At 32.3% G+C, this 19,579-nt stretch overlaps 1 protein-coding gene across 1 annotated transcript in view; it reads left to right on the top strand.

Annotated features, from left to right (window-relative positions):
- Positions 1-596: 596 nt before the first annotated feature.
- LOC137617982 (cell adhesion molecule 3-like) overlaps positions 597-19,579 on the top strand; it is a 715,661-nt gene continuing 696,678 nt past the window's right edge. Inside the window, exon 1 of the mRNA XM_068347907.1 lies at positions 597-790. The gene's annotated coding sequence lies outside the window, so the exon portion shown is untranslated. The remainder of the gene's footprint in view (positions 791-19,579) is intronic.

The following is a 19,579-nucleotide window of genomic DNA, read 5'->3' as shown; positions in this document are numbered from 1 at the left end:
CAGGGAGACTCGATTAGAAGACTTGCCATTTTTTTTTGCAAATTGATCGTTCGATGCAATCAATCTGATGTAATGGTTTGCCAATGCTATCCACAATACACCAACGGCATGTGGTTTCGGTTGATAAATGCATTGATCTAAAAAGTTCCTTTTATTCTGTAAGCCTCGTCAGTCAAGGAGGTACGAAATATTTTGAACGACGGCCTAAAAGTTTTGGAATTTTATCTGTAGCGTCGCCGAGGGTGGATGGAGGGATGGGAGGTACTTAAAGTTGCCAAGTATGATTTATGATTCCCTATATGAATGGGAACTTCTCTTCTTTAAACTCTATGACTGTCCTTGTAGGTTTTTGTCGCGACATTTAAACCTTTTGTTGGACCATCAGCACTTGCCAAAACTGGGTAAATATTGTCGGTTTAATTTCTGTAAGTTTCCGCACATGTTAGTTGAAAATAACTTTATTTTTGTAGACATGTCTACTCTGTGATGATCGTATCTTGCGAATAAAAATAAATGTGTAAATAAAAAGCGTAGCTGATAACCCTCCTCCGGGAGACCGACAAAGGGGAGCGAAAATCCCAAGGCGGGCAGTGTGGCTGCGAATGTGATCGAGTGAAGTGTGTGCCGCTCGTGCTCCGCCTGGTGGATGTTTTTTTTACCTTTCCCCTCGACTTATCAAGTCCGTTTAAACTTTTTCATGACGGCTTGCCCTTGTTATGTGCTATCGAAAAGGGGTAGGATATTCTTGTGAGGGACAGCGCTGACGAGAGTTGCAGTTCGTTACAATTCGGTAAGTGCGCGTTACGGAGCTTTTGGTAAATTTTCGGAAAAAAAAAGAGGCAGGAGAGAGAGAGAGAGAGGCTTTGCCGCTCTTTGCCTGGTGTGTTGGAGTGACGCTACAGAACATGTTTGTAGAATATTAGTGTCTTTGTTTGCTAGCATGGGGCGTTTATTAAGGGGGGAAAGTTGTGTTTTTTTCCGGTAGTAGACTTGTTTTCTTTTAATTAATCACACGTAATTCATTATTACAAACTTTTCTGGGGGAATCGTGTGCAAACTTGTTAATGTACTTGGATATTATTATTAAAGGGATAGATATTTTTTTACCAGCTCAAATACGTCAAACTTAACTCTTACAGAGCTAGGCCCGAATAAAATGGTTAAATAAAATATATGGAATGTTATTGATAAAGAAGGTAGAAATTAAAGCTTATCTTAAAAAAACATTCAAATCTAGAAAAAAATACCCAGATTAAAATAAAATGGCAAATACAGTTTTCTGACCAAAACATAAATCTCGTAAGTGTTTTAAAAACAGTAAATCGAACAAACCTATATTTCTGGAATTAATAAATGTCAACGAAAGTTAATTCAAACTAAAGGATAGGTCTACGGTTATTAAATAAGAAGAAATTATGTATGAAACCGAATATTTATAAAAGTATACTTTGTATTTTGCTCTTTATTGTAACTATAAAATTCAGTATGCAATTAGCCTATGCGTGACAGAAAAACTAGTAATATTTTATATTTCTTTTCATATTTTGAGTTTTGAAATGACACAATCGGGTAATTTGAATTATTATTATTATTTTTTTTATACATATTTTGACTTTTAATTGATTGATTTGAAGTTCTCTGGTATCCTGACATCGAAGGTCATTGTCGTTGACTTTTAAAATTGACAGAATTTCGATGATTTGATGCGGAATTGTTTTGAATTATATCAGTTTTAAAACGATCACTTCAAACTTGAGTTTGCAATTGACATAGTCTTTTAATAATGTATTTATCGTTCACAAATAAATGTATGACGAAGACTTGAACTGATAAAGGAAAGCTAAACGACAAAACTAAAAAAATAAATAAAATAAATAAATTTTGTAGTTTGTAATAAGTCTAGAGCTTTACCGAGATATTTTACCGCCTCAAGAGATGGTTACTTTTGCCTTTGGTAAATTATGGAACTCCATTTTTTTTTAAATTGAAGTTTGCTGGGAATTTCTCCGTGTCCGTGTTCAACATATCTGTCTCTCTCTTTAATGTTTCAAATTAGAGACCATTGAAGACTTTGATTGAAGGTGATACATATATATATATATATATATATATATATATATATATATATATATATATATATATATATATATATATATATATCATATATCATATATTTGGGGTGTATGTACGATAGCGGCCACCTGTATGTATGGAAACGGCTAACTTGAAATATGGCAGTGGAAAGGGGGTCGTTAGCCCCCCTCCCTCCGTTAGGTAAGTAGGTAAGGACACGGCTTGTAGGTCAGGGAGGAAAATTAAGGTTAATTGATGTCGACTTTTAATCAAAGTGGGAGAAACTGGCCGCTGATATACAAAGGCTCCATTTATATATATATATATATATATTATGTGTATATATATATATATATATATATATATATATATATATATATATATATATATATGAAATAGCAGACCCATTATTATCCAAATATGCGGCCCCAAGACTATATAACATGCTCCGAAAAACTGAATATATTTAGGCTTTCAAGAAGAAATTAGAATTTCATGTTTTCTAAGTGCTTCGATAATGTGGATTGGAAATTAACGTTAAATACGTTGTGTTATAATCTTAAATACCTACAAACGTATTTTGTAGGCCCTGTAATGTATAGGGCTCCCCTGTGTGATAGGATCAGGAAATCAGCCCTTAAAGTCAGTTGAGTGAGTAATGTGCCAGATGGGCTTTGGGAAAATTCCAACTAGAATAATTATTAGGGATATGACTATGGTATTATGAATCTTTTGATAGATATTGTGATTTAAATGCCGAATTTCATACCCCCCCCCCCAAAAAAAAAAAAAAAAACATTAAAGAGTCTTAATTTGTCAAGGTTGAGAAGCAGAATTTCATGAAAAAAAAAACATCAAAGAGTCTTAATTTGTCAAGGTTAAGGAGCAAAATTAAAAAAAAAAAAAAAAAAAAAAACATGGCAAAGAGTATATGTCAAATTTGAGCCTAAAGAGTGGGCTATATGTCAATTTTGAACCTAAAGAGTTGGTTTATGTCAAATTTGAACCTAAAGAGTAGGCTATATGTCAAATTTGAACCTAAAGAGTTGGTATATGTCAAATTTGAACCTAAAGAGTAGGCTATATGTCAAATTTGAACCTAAAGAGTTGGTATATGTCAAGTTTGTAAATGATTATTGTAGCTTCTTTACCTTTCTGCCTTGGGCTTCGAGAATCGTTGAAATACTCAATACACCGATTTCCATTGTTGCTACTCGATAGACCGTTGGGCCGAATACCTCAGTGCCGAGAGAAGAGAATTTCTAGGGATCTGGGAATACAATAGAATTAGATATGAAATTTATACTGGCAGTAGTTTCCCTTTGTGATAAGGAAAATGCTAAAGTTTTTTTTCGATATTTTTGTTACAAGAAGTAAAATTTATTAGCATTTATTGTTGCATATTAATGCTTTAATATAAATATATATATATATATATATATATATATATATATATATATATATATATATACATATATATATTATAATACACACACACACATATATATATATATATATATATATATATATATAGGTATGTATATATATATTTATATATATACATATATATATATATTTATATATACATATATATATATATATATATATATATATATATACCGGGATGGTAAATTTTTATTTTATTTTTCGTTACATTAGATAAATAAAAGATGGGATTTTACATGATTTTTAAAGAACCATATCTTGCGTTTCGTGATTTTCTTATTTTAGTGTATATTAATCATAAATATTATTAAACGCTCCTAAGAGGTTTATCATGTAGGCTAATATGCTGAAGTAGTGCACTTCCATATTAGACTAATGTATCTAAATACAAATAGGCTTACACACCTACTTACCAGTAGGCCCACTCTCGTTATCAAATCTAAAACATGCAGCGTTGGATAGTTATTGTAAGGATTGTATCATAATATTTTTTATAATGAAAGCTCAGCTCCGAAAACGAAGGCATATACTGGCAATAGAAAATTAGAATTTCAGATTTCGGCATTTGTTATTTGCTCATCACCGGCTCTTCCTTTGAACGGACCTGAATGTTTTTATGTTGACCAGGCTGAGATGAGTCTTTTTATTGTTTATTTATGAAATATCTGTTTTTGACGTTGTTAATAGTTTATAAAGGACATATCTGTTTTGACGCTGTTACTGTTTTTAAAATGATATATTGTTAATTTATTCTCATCACTTATTTATTTCCTTATTTCCTTTCCTCACCGGGCTATTTTTCCCTGTTGGAGCCCTTGGGCTTATAGCTTCTTGCTTTTCCAACTAGGGTTTTAGCTTGGCTAGTAATAATAATAATCATAATAATAAATTGTTATTTTTTGGTTTAAAAAATTGGGGAACTGTAATATGTTTCGTTTTATATTTTATATGACTGATCTGTTTTAAAGGTGTTACTGGTTGTTGAAATATTTTATATATTTTATTCATTACTTAAAAGTGGTTTATTTGCTATTCCCTTATTTACTTTCTTCACTGGGCTACTTTCACTGTTGGAGTCCTTGGACTGGACTTGTAGCATCTTGCTTTTCTAGCTAGGGTTGTAACGTAGCTAACAACAACAACAATAAGTGTGGAAGCCCTTGGGCTTGTAGCATGTTGCTTTTCCAGCAAGGGTTGTAACGTAGCTAACAACAACAACAATAAGTGTGGAAGCCCTTGGGCTTGTAGCATGTTGCTTTTCCAGCAAGGGTTGTAACGTAGCTAACAACACCATTAATAATGATAGTAATAATAATAATCATAATATCTGTTCACATGAATGTCTTAGTATTTGAAGAATTACTGCCACTTATTCTCTACGCTATTGCTAAACTTTTTTATGCTAAAGTATATTGAAATTCAGCTGTATTTTCTGTGTGCTGTAGTATTGTTCTGATACAGAGGATTTATTCAGTTTTTGTGAATCATTACTATGAGATACAGGGTAGTTCATGATTATCCTTAAATCTACAAAGTACGTTCACAATTTCGTTGAGTACGATTAAGTCTACCTCTTGTTTTGAACTGTTCAGAGGAGTGGTCTGTTCACCTGGCATTACTTCGTATTGTGAAACTAAAAAAAGAATATATTGTCATTATGCTTTGCATTATCCTGTGTGCATTTATCAGCAGATGTGCTTTTACAGTTTTTAATGAATTGTGTTATATGATTTTTATAAAAAATTTTGGTGTTTCGTAACAATGTGGATTAATAATCCAATCCGCCAAAGAAGGTGGAAGGAGGCTATGTTTTAGCCCCTGTTTGTTGGTTTGTTTGTGCACAGCTTCCTGGCCACAATTTTAATCGTAGTGTAATGAAACTTGCAGGGATTAACAGTTGTGTTAAAATCTGGAAATTATCAAGGTCCAGGTCACGGTCAAGCAAAATGTCCAATTCACGTAATCAGCCATAGGTTTGGACATTGTTGTCACAGAGACTTCAAACTTGGTTCATATTGAAGTGTATGGAAATCCACGCCAATTAATACAGGTCGAGAAATTAGCGGCCGTGGCGGAGGTCTGCTCTTTACTGAGTGCCCCTCCAGTTGTTGTTGTTATTATTAATATTATTATTATTATTACTACTACCTAAGCTACAATCCTAGAAGGAAAAGCCGGATGCTATAATTCTCTCTCTTTCAGGGAATGGCATATTTGAGTTTTTAATATATCATACTATGTTAGTTTTCTTCCATTTATTATTATTATTATTGTTGTTATTATTATTATTACTTGCTAAGCTACAACTCTAGTTGGAAAAGCAGAATGCTATAAGGGGCTCCAACAGGGAAAAATAGCCCACTGAGGAAAGGAAATAAGGAGATAAACTACAAGAGAAATTTAAGAACAATAACAACATTGAAATAAATCTTAGAAAACTAACAATAGTTTATTTTTGTGAAAATCCGATTAATTATTTTACTTTATTGATACAGTGTTCCTGTTGATTTTTTCTCAACGTTTCCTGGAATCCCATGTGTCTTAGTTTCCATGGCTGTTATAATAGGGCACTGAGATTTTCACATGTAAAGCGACGCGATTTTAAACCTTTTTTTTTTTTTTGTAAACTCTTATGTTATTGTTGAGCCGAGTAGACTATAAGTTCATACCTCAAGATATTATTATTATTATTATTATTATTATCATCATTATTATTATTATTACAACCAAAGCTATAACCTAGTTGGAAAAGCAGAATGCTATAAGCCCAAGGGCTCCAACAGGGAACAATATCCAGTGAGGGAAGGAAACAAGGAAATAGATAAACTACAAGAGCAGCAATGAACAATTAAAATAGAATATTGAAGAACTGTAATAACATTAGATTAGATCTTTCATGTACTGTATAAACTATAAAACCTTCAAAAACATAAGAGAAAGAGGCATGAAGTTCTTTTTCACTCAAGGGGTTAACTATTGCAGTGTAATTGTTCAGTAGCTCCTTTCCTCTTGGTAAGTGTAGAAGAGACTCTTTAGCTATGGTAAGCAGCTCTTTTAGGAGAGGGACATTCCAAAATCAAACCATTGTTCTCTAGTCTTGGCTAGTGCCATAGCCTCTGTACCATGGTCTTCCACTGTCTTGAGTTAGAGTTCTCTGGGTTGAGGGTAGGGCACGCTATTTTTATTCTGTTTCTCTTATAGTTTATATATGATAGATCTTATTTAATGTTGTTGAGGATCTTAAAATATAATATTTTGATTGTTGTTACTTCTCTTGTAAGTTTATTTATTTCCTTGTTTCCTATCATCACTGGGCTATTTTTCCCTGTTAGAGCCCTTGGGCTTATAGCATCATGCTTTTCCAATTAGGGTTGTAGCTCAGCTATTAGTAGTAATAGTAATAATAATAGTAGTAGTAGTAGTAGTAGTAGTGGTGTGCCCAAATGTACCCACAATCATATATGTGGGTTTCATAACACTTAGTCATATCTCTCGACATTCTTGGCTGAATTAAGATTTGTTATACAGTTATATAAATATATGCATTTGGATAGGTATAATTCTAATTTCTTTCACCTTTTGCATGATTAGAAATTATAGCTTTTCAAAATATTTGTTCTGATGTGCGAGAGTTAAATAAACGTGTACAAACTCCAGGAAACAATGACGAGTCATGCTTTGTAGTGTTTGTTAGTGAAGATGCACTTAAATGAGCTTGATAAATATTAATTGTTTCAACGTCATTGCTCTCTCTCTCTCTCTCTCTCTCTCTCTCTCTCTCTCTCTCTCTCTCTCTCTCTCTCAACGAGTTCAAGAATAAGTTATAAAAGATCATAAAAACTCTTTAAGCGTTCAAACTAATTTGGTCTACACAGGAGCAAATGGAGTTTTTGAGGCATCCAAAATTCTTGTAACTCTCTCTCTCTCTCTCTCTCTCTCTCTCTCTCTCTCTCTCTCTTTCTCTCTCTCTCTCTCTCTCTCTCTCTCTCTCTCTCTCTCTCTCTCTCTCAAGAATAAGTTAGACAAGATCATAAATATTCTTTAAACGTTAAAACCGATTTGCTCTAGACAAGAGCAAATGGAGTTTTTGAGGCATCCAAACACACACACACACACACTCTCTCTCTCTCTCTCTCTCTCTCTCTCTCTCTCAAGAATAAGTTAGACAAGATCATAAAAACTCTTTAAGCGTTTAAACTAATTTGCTCTACACAAGAGCAAATGGAGTTTTTGAGGTATCCAAAATACTTGTAACACACACACACACACACTCTCTCTCTCTCTCTCTCTCTCTCTCTCAATATATGTTTGTAAGAGTAATCGTGTAGTTTAAGGTTTATATATAGCCGTTATAAGACACGGTGTGGTGTTAATCACCGCCATAGCCCTATGGTTTATAGTTTCCTGTTTTTTTCCAGCTAGGGTTGTAGCTTAGCTAATATTAATAATGATAGTAACAATAATAATAATAATAGGTGTTTTACCTTTACCTTACGAAGTTTAAATTCGTGCAAATATCTCATATAGGCCTACTTACATCTTTTTAAAGTCTTTGCTCCAAGGGTAGTCATCATACACGTAATAGTTTATTTATAAACTCAACGAACACCTGTGTATGATTATAGGCACCAAATGAATAATTTGAAGGGATTAAGTGTAAGCCCATATAATCAGTATGGTAATCTACCAGGGCCTCATGTGGCTCGTAGGAGAAGCCATTAGGCCTATGTGGATTTTGTCGGGTTAGCATACCTCAACGTTCCTCATATGCTCCGGGCTGTAGGATGAATATTAAAAAAGGGGTTGCATGTTGAAGGACGTTGCTATGGACTTGGTCTTCAGTGTTCACTGGTGTTCCTTTTGTTAATTGTAAGATTCTTTTGTGGACTTAAATTTTACTGTCTTGGGGTAGAGTTTTCTTGCTTGAGGGTACACTTGAGTGCATTATTCTATCGTATTTCTCTTCTTCTTTTTTTTATAGTTTATATATGAAAGATTTTTTTTTATTGTTGTTACTGTTCTTAAAATACTTTAATTGTTAATTACTTCTCTTGTAGTTTCCATATTTCCTTTCCTCACTGGGCTTTTTTCCCTGTTGGAGTCCTTGGGCTTGTAGCATCCTGCTTTTACGACCAGGGTTGTAGCTTAGCAAGTAATACTGGTAATAATAATGATAACAATAAAAATGATAATAGTAATAATGATAATGTTATTTGATATATCTTTTATTACCTAGGATCATAATCCGTGGCTTGTCCAAGTCCTTATATGGTTATGATAATAGCAAAACTCGTTTTCTTTAGTGTGTTCATGTCATGTAGGCCTAGGCGTAGCCTTAAAAATTTTCCATGACTTGAAGCTTAGCAGTTATGAAGATTAATATGTGCGTGATAAAAGTAATGGGTAGGCTAGGTAGCAATCTCTCTCTCTCTCTCTCTCTCTCTCTCTCTCTCTCTCTCTCTCTCTCTCTCTCTTTATATATAAGGTAAGTCAACATTAATCTCTCTTTTGACCCGTAACTTTCACCTTTTAATGTTTTGCAAATAGGCCTATATCATATATAGTTTGAAAGTGACAATTACTAATTAAACTACGTAAGTCTTATACGTTACTATAAAAATTTCATTTATTCTGCTCGTTTCACTTTAGTGATCACATTAACTACACAAGGAAATTTGAAATTAATATTTAAAATGTTAGTACGAAATGAATTAGGTCTTGGCTGCAGACAAAAGTTATTGGTTAAAAAAAAAAAAAAAAAGCTTGAAACTGGGGGAATAACTCATGAAAACGGAGACATTCCCAGGTCAAACCTGTAGTTTACATACATGTCTTGCGTGCTTAAGCAAGCAATGTATACAGCTTTGCAGCTTTTTCTATCAAAACATTGCTCTTTTCCATGTCAGTGAAACTTAGGTTAATTTTATCCATTTTTCCAGTGGCTTTGAAAAGGAGAATCCTGCTTCTGTGTTTCCCTGAATTAGTTAACCTTTATATCATCATCATTATCTCTTAGGCCTATTGATTCGTAGGGCCTCGGTTATATTTCTCCAGTCGTCTCTATATTGAGCTTATAAATCAATACTTCTCCATTCATCATATCCAACTTCACTCTTCATAGTATCTCAGCCATGTAAGTCTGGGTCTTCCAACTCTTCTAGTGCCTTGTTTAGCCCAGTTGAAAGATTTGTGAATTAATCTCTCTTGGGGAGTGCGAAGAACATGCCCGAACCATCTCCATCTACCATGATCTCATTCACGTATGGTACTCTAGTAATCTTCTTATAGTTTCATTTCTAATCCTCTCCTGCCAAAGGATTAATAATCATAATGATAGTAATATTTTGTAGTAGTGATTGCAGCTAAAGCAAAATTACGTATGCATATGGATTGGGCTTAACCTATGCCACTGCTCTCGTTGCTAATCTGAAGGAATTTTGCATTGTGCAACTGGATTCCCAGCTTCAAACCAACCGCTTCTTTTATCCGGGGTTAGGAAATGACATTAAGTCTCTTCCTATATTCAATTGTTTTTAGGTATGGTAAGCAGCTCTTCTAGGAGAAGGACACCCCAAAGTCAATCCATTGTTCTCTAGCCTTGGGTAGTGCCCTAGCCTCTCTACCATGGTCTTCCACTGTCTTGGGTTCGAGTTCTCTTGCTTGAGGGTACACTCGTGCACACTACTGTTGTTTTGTTAAAGTTTTTAGATTATATATTAAAAATACTTATTTTAATGATACTGTTCTTAAGATATTTTATTTTTCTTTGTTACCTTTCCCCACTGGGCTAATTTCACTCTTGGGACCCCTGGGCTTATAGCATCCTGCTTTTCCATCTAGGATTGTAGTTTAGCAAGTAATAATAATAATAATAATTATAATAATAATAGTAATAATATATGATTATAGCTCATTTCCTCTCATAAGCTTCTAAGCTTTTCCTTGTGTTATGTTCATACTGGTTTTTGATCAGTGTGATTGTTTATTTTATTCATGATGGTTCCATCCCTTTGTGAGGTAGAATTTTACTACTCTCTTGATTGTGTGATTATTATTATTATTATTATTATTATTATTGCTTGCTAAGCTATAACCCTAGTTGGAAAAGCAGGATGCTGTAAGACCAGGGTCTCCAACAAGGAAGAATAGTCCAGTGAGGAAAGGAAATAAATAAATGATGAGAACAAGTTAACAATAAATCATTCTAAAACAGTAACAACGTCAAAACAGATATTATTATTATTGTTTGCTAAGCTACAACCCTAGTTGGAAAAGTAGGATGCTGTAAGGCCAGGGTCTCCAACAGGGAAAATAGCCAAGTGAGGAAAGAAAAAATAAAATAAAATATTTTAAGAACAGTAACATTAAATTATTATTATTATTATTTTTGTTATTATTATTATTACTTGCTAAGCTACAACCCTAGTTGGAAAAGTAGGATGCTGTAAGGCCAGGGTCTCCAACAGAGAAAATAGCCAAGTGAGGAAAGGAAAAATAAATTATTTTAAGAACAGTAACATTAAATTATTATTATTATTATTATTATTATTATTATTATTATTATTATTACTTGCTATGCTACAACCTTAGTTGGAAAAGTAGGATGCTGTAAGGAAAGGGTCTCCAACAGGGAAAATAGCCAAGTGAGGAAAGGAAAAGAAAAATGAAATATTTTAAGAACAGTAACATTAAATTATTATTATTATCATTATTATTATTATTATTATTATTATTGGTATTGTAAATAGAAATTTTACTTGAATATTAAGTCACTTCTTTGACAGACCGTGAACGAGACTATGAACTCAAGGATTATGATATTACACAGACTTTTTAGATACGCGATATGCACTTGACAAGAAAAGCAAAAAGAATCTTGTCATTATCATGTATTATTTTTGTTTTTACTTGTATTCGTATTTTTTTTTTTTTTCCTTTTTACATTCTCGACCCTGCGCCTTTGCGTTTATATTTGTTCTTTTCGTTTTGTTTAAGAGTTCGCCTAGCAATTAATGTTTTGTTATGGTAGTTTCTCTCCTGTTTTTTTCCATAGGCCTACGCATTGCACGTTTTCTGAATAACCTTAATGAGTTTTTTTATGCAATCTTTTTTTCCATAATGCAGACTTTCAACAATAATTTTTAGTTTTAATTTGTATTATATTTTCTCTCCTGTTTTTTTTCCATAGGCCTATGCATTGAACGTTGTCTGAATATCATACTGAGTTTTTTTATGCAATCCTTTTTTTCCATAATGCAGACTTTCAACAATCATTTCTAGTTTTAATTTTGTATTATATTTTCTTACTTTTCTGAGATTGTTCATTCCATGTTTTATTTCGTTTTGCATTTTTTATTTACATTTACTTTTCTCTTATTGATATATTCTATATTATCTGACTTCTGCTATTGTTAGTATCTGAAATGATACGGATGGATAGAATTAACGTGTTTCTTGTTTAAACTGGGTGTCAAAATTATTTCCTTATTTCCTTTCCTCACGGGTCTATTTTTCCCTGTTGGAGCCCTTGACTCTTATCATCCTGCTTTTCCAGCTAGGGTTGTAGCTTAGCTAGTTATAATATTAATAATTGATGATAATAATAATAATAATGATGCTAATTGATAATAATTGATAATAGTAAAAATAACAATAATAATAACCATAGTAATAATAATAATAATAATAATAATAATTATTATAATAATAATAATGATAATAATAGAAATAATAATAATAATAATAGACGAAGGCGAATAGGTAGATTAGAGAGATCAAAGCCCAAAAGTAATGAATGGAAATTAGAAGTTAAGAAGAAATATATTTTTTGCGCAAATGGTTCTGTGTAAAGAATCCAAAGCTTTCCTATAACACGTTGCTCGAGGCACGAGAGAGAGAGGTATGTATTATTGTTTCTTAAGACTGGTCTTTGCGCTTTGAGTACTGGGAAATGTGTGTCATATTACGAAGTGGGCCATTTTACATAACTCTAATTTCCTAGATATTCTATTATCATGATATTTTAAAACTAGTGTACGCGACCCGTCTTAAATGACGGCTAAATATTTAGATATGCACACACCCCTCTCATTAGGGTATATCTAATCTCTATACCCCTACCCGAGGGACACGAAGAGCTGAGCTTGACCGATATATATATATATATATATATATATATATATATATATATATATATATATATATATATATATATATATATGTATATATTATATATATTATATATATGTATGCATATATGTATATGTATATATATATATATATATATATATATATATATATATATATATATATATATACTGTATATAAAAACCAAGCACTTGCTCTTTATTATATAAGGGGGTTACTAGTAAATTAATTGGCAAAACAAGTTCATATAAATAAATCGGCTCTTGTTGCGCGCTTTAGTAAATGCCTTAGGTAGAGAATACTCATGTCAGTGTAAACAATAAAAATGATGCCTTAGTTACTACTCTTCTAGTCAGTCATAAAGCGCTTTAAACTTTTTTTTTCTTTTTTTTTGTGATGGGAAGGTTAGGACAAGTGTAAGGAATATTAGGAGTTGTAGCGTTCTTTTCTTTTCTTTATGAAACACACATTTACCATCTGACAGTTTATAACATATGTATCAAAGTTTTTTTTTTTTTTTTTTTTTTTTTTTTTTTTTTTTTTTTTTTGGACGGGAAGGTTAGGACAAGTATAATGAATTTTAGGAGCTGTAGTACTTTTTTTTATGAAATATATATTTATCATCTAACATTCTATAACATATATATGTAACAGTATATTTACATAATAAAATTATTTTTACATATACTGTATTTACAATTGAAATTTGTACCATTTGTTTAAATAGTTTTTTGAATAAATAAAATATATCGACTCGTGAATTTTATTTTAATAGAAGTTTTAAATCATGTTTTATATACATTAAACGTATTTATCATTCTGCTTTTAATATATCTAAGTCATGTTGAGACTTCTGTCCCATTTATCCATTTAATTAATGTGGAATATTTCTCTTAATTTTCATAATTATTCAATAATTAAACTCATGAATTTACTTCATTCCTGTAAAAGTACAGTTGGACACAGAAATTCCTGGTACACATAGCTCTGTGTAAGTGTACCATGTCACAACCTAGCTGTGCGGCGAGTTCCTGTGTGTAGCGTCCCACACATCACCTCAGTCATTTCACCCCACAGGATCTGTTTGGTTACTAGACGCTCAATAATGGTGGGCCAGGGTATCATATCCTCAGAATTAGGTGTACTAGAAATTCCTGTGTCCTTCTGTACTTCTGATTCAACTTTTTTTGCGGGTACTGATACGAGTTTTATACGATACTAACGAGTTCGTTTTGATTAAATTTTCGTTTGTCAGACGGTTCATAGTGAAAAATTTAGTATTGTTTTTTGTGGTTTAGCTACAAACTAATACGCACACAGAACAAATTCACTCCAACACCTTCTAAAAACATAACGAACACCTCATACGTCTCAAACTGTCGACCTAACCGCGCCAGGATTCCTCGCTGCCGGGAGGAAGGACGCTGGTGACTGGTACAACACACGAACATGCTCTACCGGGGTCTAAGCGATGTCAGGCAGGGTAGCCGATCGGGATTACGGTCTACCCCAAAGTCAAAGCAAAGTCCTTCGATCGAAGGCAACCGTGCTTACCCCTTACAAATGGAAACATAACACGTTAATAGAAGAAGTTATTGTGGTCTCTTTCTGCCTATTAGATAGTATTTATTTAACTGTACTGATGGTACCTCTGATGATTTCTGTGTATAGGTTTACAACCAGAATTATAACTTTACATTATAAAGTTTGTATTCCTTTATGAGGTTATGAGTGGCAAGTATATGATTGATTTGTATGATGTTAAGTGCATTTGATATGTTCATTAATATATTTCTAATTAGTTCTGTGTTTTAACACCGCTTGCTGATTACACCAGTCCCTATTTACCGGGTGGGACAATTCCATTGCGGCGTGAAGTAATTTTCTATCAGATTGCAATTTGTAACTTCTTTCAGCAAGGATATTGGAACCATTCAGTAGTGTATTATCCGGGACTGAATCGTGTTGCAAAGAAGAATGAAAGCCTGGAGAGAGAGAGAGAGAGAGAGAGAGAGAGAGAGAGAGAGAGAGAGAGAGAATATTAAAGATGTCATATGGGATAGCAGAGATTACAGTTGATAAACTTATAGTATTTATGTGTTTTGAATATTCCTGCATAATTGAATATATATATATATATATATATATATATATATATATATATATATTATGATTATTATTATTATTATGATTACTTGCTAAGCTACAAGCCTAGTTGGAAGAGCAGGATGCTATACGCCCAGGGGTTCCAACAAGGAAAATAGCCCAGTGAGGAAGGGAAACAAGAATAAAATAAGATATTTTAAGAACTATATATATATATATGTATATATACTAATATATGAATATATATATATATATATATATATATATATAGATATATATATATATATATATATATATATATATATAGATATATATATATATATATATATATATATATATATATATATATATATATATAGCTACAATTATTATTAGATTATGTTTTATCCAGCTAGATTTTTTAAATGATGAGAATGCATGTATTGAAAGATTATGTTTTACTTAATTCAACCATAAACGTCTAGATAATCCTATGTATATTGTGTTTTGACACATTACAGTAAATTTTATTCATTGTCTACTAGTTAAGCATCTAAATTTCTAAAACGTCCAGTACTTTATCAATGTTTTTTTCCTATGGAGAGAGAGAGAGAGAGAGAGAGAGAGAGAGAGAGAGAGAGAGAGAGAGAGAGAGAGAGAGAGAGAGAGAGAGTTTCACCGTATAATGTTAACACTTAAGAGATGCAGTTTATTGCATTTGTAAAAAAACATATCGCTTTGCATAATGAATGAAGCAGATAACGTCGGATAGCCGGTGCGTGCATATAATCCCCTGTTAATTTTTTTTCTTATATTTATACTTGAAGCGTGGTGTTTCGACACGCAATTATATTATACAGTATATATATATATATATATATATATATATATATATATATATATATATATATAGAAATATATATATATATATATATATATATATATATATATATATATATATATATATAGAACATATATCACAAGCACGCGTGATTTCAATCAATGTAAATATCACCCGCGAATGGCATTTGATACCGAATTATATCTTGGGAATATACATCCACTTGGAATTCATTTTATGGTAGCAGCTTCTGGCCGGGTGGAGATTCGAACCTCCACCCGGTCGGCTGGAAACCATGCCAGTGACGACTCTCTACCGCCTGAGCTATCAAGAGAGTTCGAATCTCCACCCGGCCAGAAGCTGTAACCATAAAATGTAATCCAAGTGGATATATATTCCCAAGATATAATTCGGTATCAAATGCCATTCGTGGGTGATATATACACCTACATATATATATATACATACATACCTACTATTTTTTAATTTTTCATAGTATTGGTGGAAATGGGCTTGTAGTATTAGTCGGATTTGGCATAGCCTATGTATCATGGTTCTCCACTGTCTTGAGTTAGAGTTTTTTGTTTGAGGGTACACTCAGGCACACTAATCTATCTAATTTCTCTTCTTGTTTTGTTAGTTTTTATAGTTTATATAGGAAATGTTTATTTTAATGTTGTTACTGTTCTTAAAATATTTTATTTTTCCCTGTTTCCTTTCCTCACAGGGCTATTTTCCCTGTTGGGGCCCCTGGGCTTATACCATACTGCTTTTCTAACTAGCGTAGTAGCTTAGCAAGTAATAATGATGATTATAATAATAAAAATAAATATTGATAACTGGAAACGTCCTTTCTTGACGTTCGCTGGACTGGGGTTCGTGTCCATCTCAAACACGCAAGTTTCTTTATTGTCTGCAACCTCAACATCCTGATTCACCAGCAGCAATTGCCTGGCCTTCTCTGGTCCTAGCTTGGGTGGAGAGGAGTCTTTGGCGTTGATCATGTACTGTATATGGTCAGTCTCTAGGGTATTTCATTGCTCTTATTATTATTATTATTATTATTATTATTATTATTATTATTATTATTATTAGCCAAGATACAACCCTAGTTGGAAAAGCAAGATGCTATAAGCCCAAGGGCTCCAATAAGGAAAAATAGCCCAGTGAGGAAAGGTAATAAGGAAATAAATAAAAGATGAGAACAAGTTTTTACTATCCCTTGCCTCTACCATTCATGAACGGCCTTTAAACCTTTAAATAAGTCAGATATGGTTCGTATATTTTGGGTAAATATCCAAAAGAGTAATACTGGCACTTGTTTTGTGGTGTATTGTAATGTCTTGATTTCTGTCTGGTTATAAATGGTTGCCTTTGTCTTTGTAAAACGACCCATTTTTAAACTGCTTGAGGCACTTATTATATTATATATTATGTAATATTATATTATATATTGCATTATATATTATAGTATATATTGTATTATACATTAAATGTTATATTATTTTCTATTATTTTCTATATATATATATATATATATATATATATATATATATATATATATATATATACACACACACACACACACACACATATATATATATATATATATATACATATATATATATATATATATATATATATATATATATATAAGAAACTAAAAGTAATTTTGACTGATACCATTTTGGAAGTGAAATATTTTTTTTTTTTTTTTTTTTACATTTTTTAGTTTTTATTAAAGAAAACGTCTGTAGTTTATGGAGTAAGTTTGCTGCTCGTCAAAGAACACTGTTAATCCTTATGAAAAATTGATATTTTGCTGTTATTCATTCTCCCTTTTGCACCTGCTTTTTGTAATAAGGCCTAATTGTAATTTCAGTAGGTTTAAGTACTAACATATTAACGAAAATGTTTATTGAGAATTTGTTTTAATACTATCTAATGTGCAATATTTACTCAGACTTTGGAGTAACGCATTCAAAATCATGCAAATTTTGGCCGTGAATCCTAAAAACTTATTTGCGACTTGTATTATGACATGTTCGTGCATCCGCTAAATACAAAATAGAATATTGATATCGTATATGGCAGATGATGATATGTAATTCGTCATATTGCTGTGTAATATTTGTTTCGGAGTCCAAAATTTGTTTTTCAGTATGAGGTTTAAGTGGGAAGAGCTAGTTGTCATCAGGAGTATATTAAAAACGGTGTTGGTAAAGGGGAAATAGTAACTGTGATTAAAAACATGCAGATTTAAAAAGGCGTTGTTAAAGGGGAAATGATAACTGTGGTTAATAACATTTAGGGAAAAAATGTGTTAATAAAAGGGAAATAATAGCTGTGCAATTAATGACATTTAGGAAAAAATTGTGTTGATAAAGGGGAAGTAATAACTGTATGATTAATAACATTTAGGAAAAAATCGTGTTGATAAAGGGGAAGTAATAACTGTATGATTAATAACATTTAGGAAAAAATCGTGTTGATAAAGGGGAAGTAATAACTGTATGATTAATTACATTCAGGAAAAAATCGTGTTGATAAAGGGGAAGTAATAACTGTATGATTAATAACATTTAGGAAAAAAATCGTGTTGATAAAGGGGAAGTAATAACTGTATGATTAATAACATTTAGGAAAAAATCGTGTTGATAAAGGGGAAGTAATAACTGTATGAATAATTACATTTAGGAAAAAATCGTGTTGATAAAGGGGAAGTAATAACTGTATGATTAATAACATTTAGGAAAAAATCGTGTTGATAAAGGGGAAGTAATAACTGTATGATTAATAACATTTAGGAAAAAATCGTGTTGATAAAGGGGAAGTAATAACTATATGATTAATTACATTTAGGAAAAAATCGTGTTGATAAAGGGGAAGTAATAACTGTATGATTAATAACATTTAGGAAACAAGTGAGCAAGTCCTGAACGCGGACATGGTCCTCGTAGAGGACATACCTCCGCCTCAAGTGACCTTGACCTTAATGTGACTTTGACCTTCACATGACCTTGACCTTCACGTGACCTTCAAGTGACCTTGACCTTCACGTGACCTTGACCTTCACATGACCTTGGCTTCAAGTGACCTTGATCTTCAAATGTACTTGACCTTCACGTGACCTTGACCTTCAGGTGACCTTGACCTTCACGTGACCTTGACCTTCACGTGACCTTGACCTTCAAGTGACCTGCTTGACTTTTGACCTTCAAGTGATCTTTGTTCATTTGCCACTGATACTTAATATGACATTGATATAATGCACCAATATGACCTTGACCTTTGACCTTTATAAATTTGAACATCACCCATGGGTTGCGCCTGGACTAGGACTTCCCTGTTGGCTTATGCAAAAGTCAGTGCTTTATTTCTGTCTCTTGATATGGCCACTTATGTCATAGTGACACCAGTGACCCCTGTGACCTTGACCTTGGGGTGACCTTGACCAAAATTTAATCAGTTCTTCCATACACATTGGGGAACTACTTGGCCAAGTTTGAAGTGATTCCGTGTAGAAATGTGGCCTCTACGTTGTCCACAGACAGACAGACAAACAGAGAAACAAACAAACAAACAAACAAACAAACAAACCGAACCGAAAACATAACCTCCGCCGCTTGGCGGAGGTAAAAATCGTGTTGATAAAGGGGAAGTAATAACTGTATGATTAATAACATTTAGGAAAAAATTGTTAATAAAAGGGAAATAATAGCTGTGTAATAAATAACATTTAGGAAAAAATCGTGTTGATAAAGGGGAAGTAATAACTGTAATTAATAACATTTTGGAAAAAAAGTGTTCATCAAGGGGAAATGCTATAATAACTGTAATTAATAAAATTTATGTTAAAAACGGTGTTGGTAAAGGGGAAATAGTAACTGTGATTAATAAATTTTAGGGAAAAATTGTGTTTACAACGGGGAAATAATAGCTGTGTAATTAATAACATTTAGGAAAAAATTATGTTGATAAAGGGGA

This window comes from Palaemon carinicauda, chromosome 24 (assembly GCF_036898095.1).
Source record: "Palaemon carinicauda isolate YSFRI2023 chromosome 24, ASM3689809v2, whole genome shotgun sequence".
Classification (NCBI taxonomy): Eukaryota; Metazoa; Arthropoda; class Malacostraca; order Decapoda; family Palaemonidae; genus Palaemon; species Palaemon carinicauda.
This window is presented reverse-complemented; position numbering and strand designations above follow the sequence as displayed.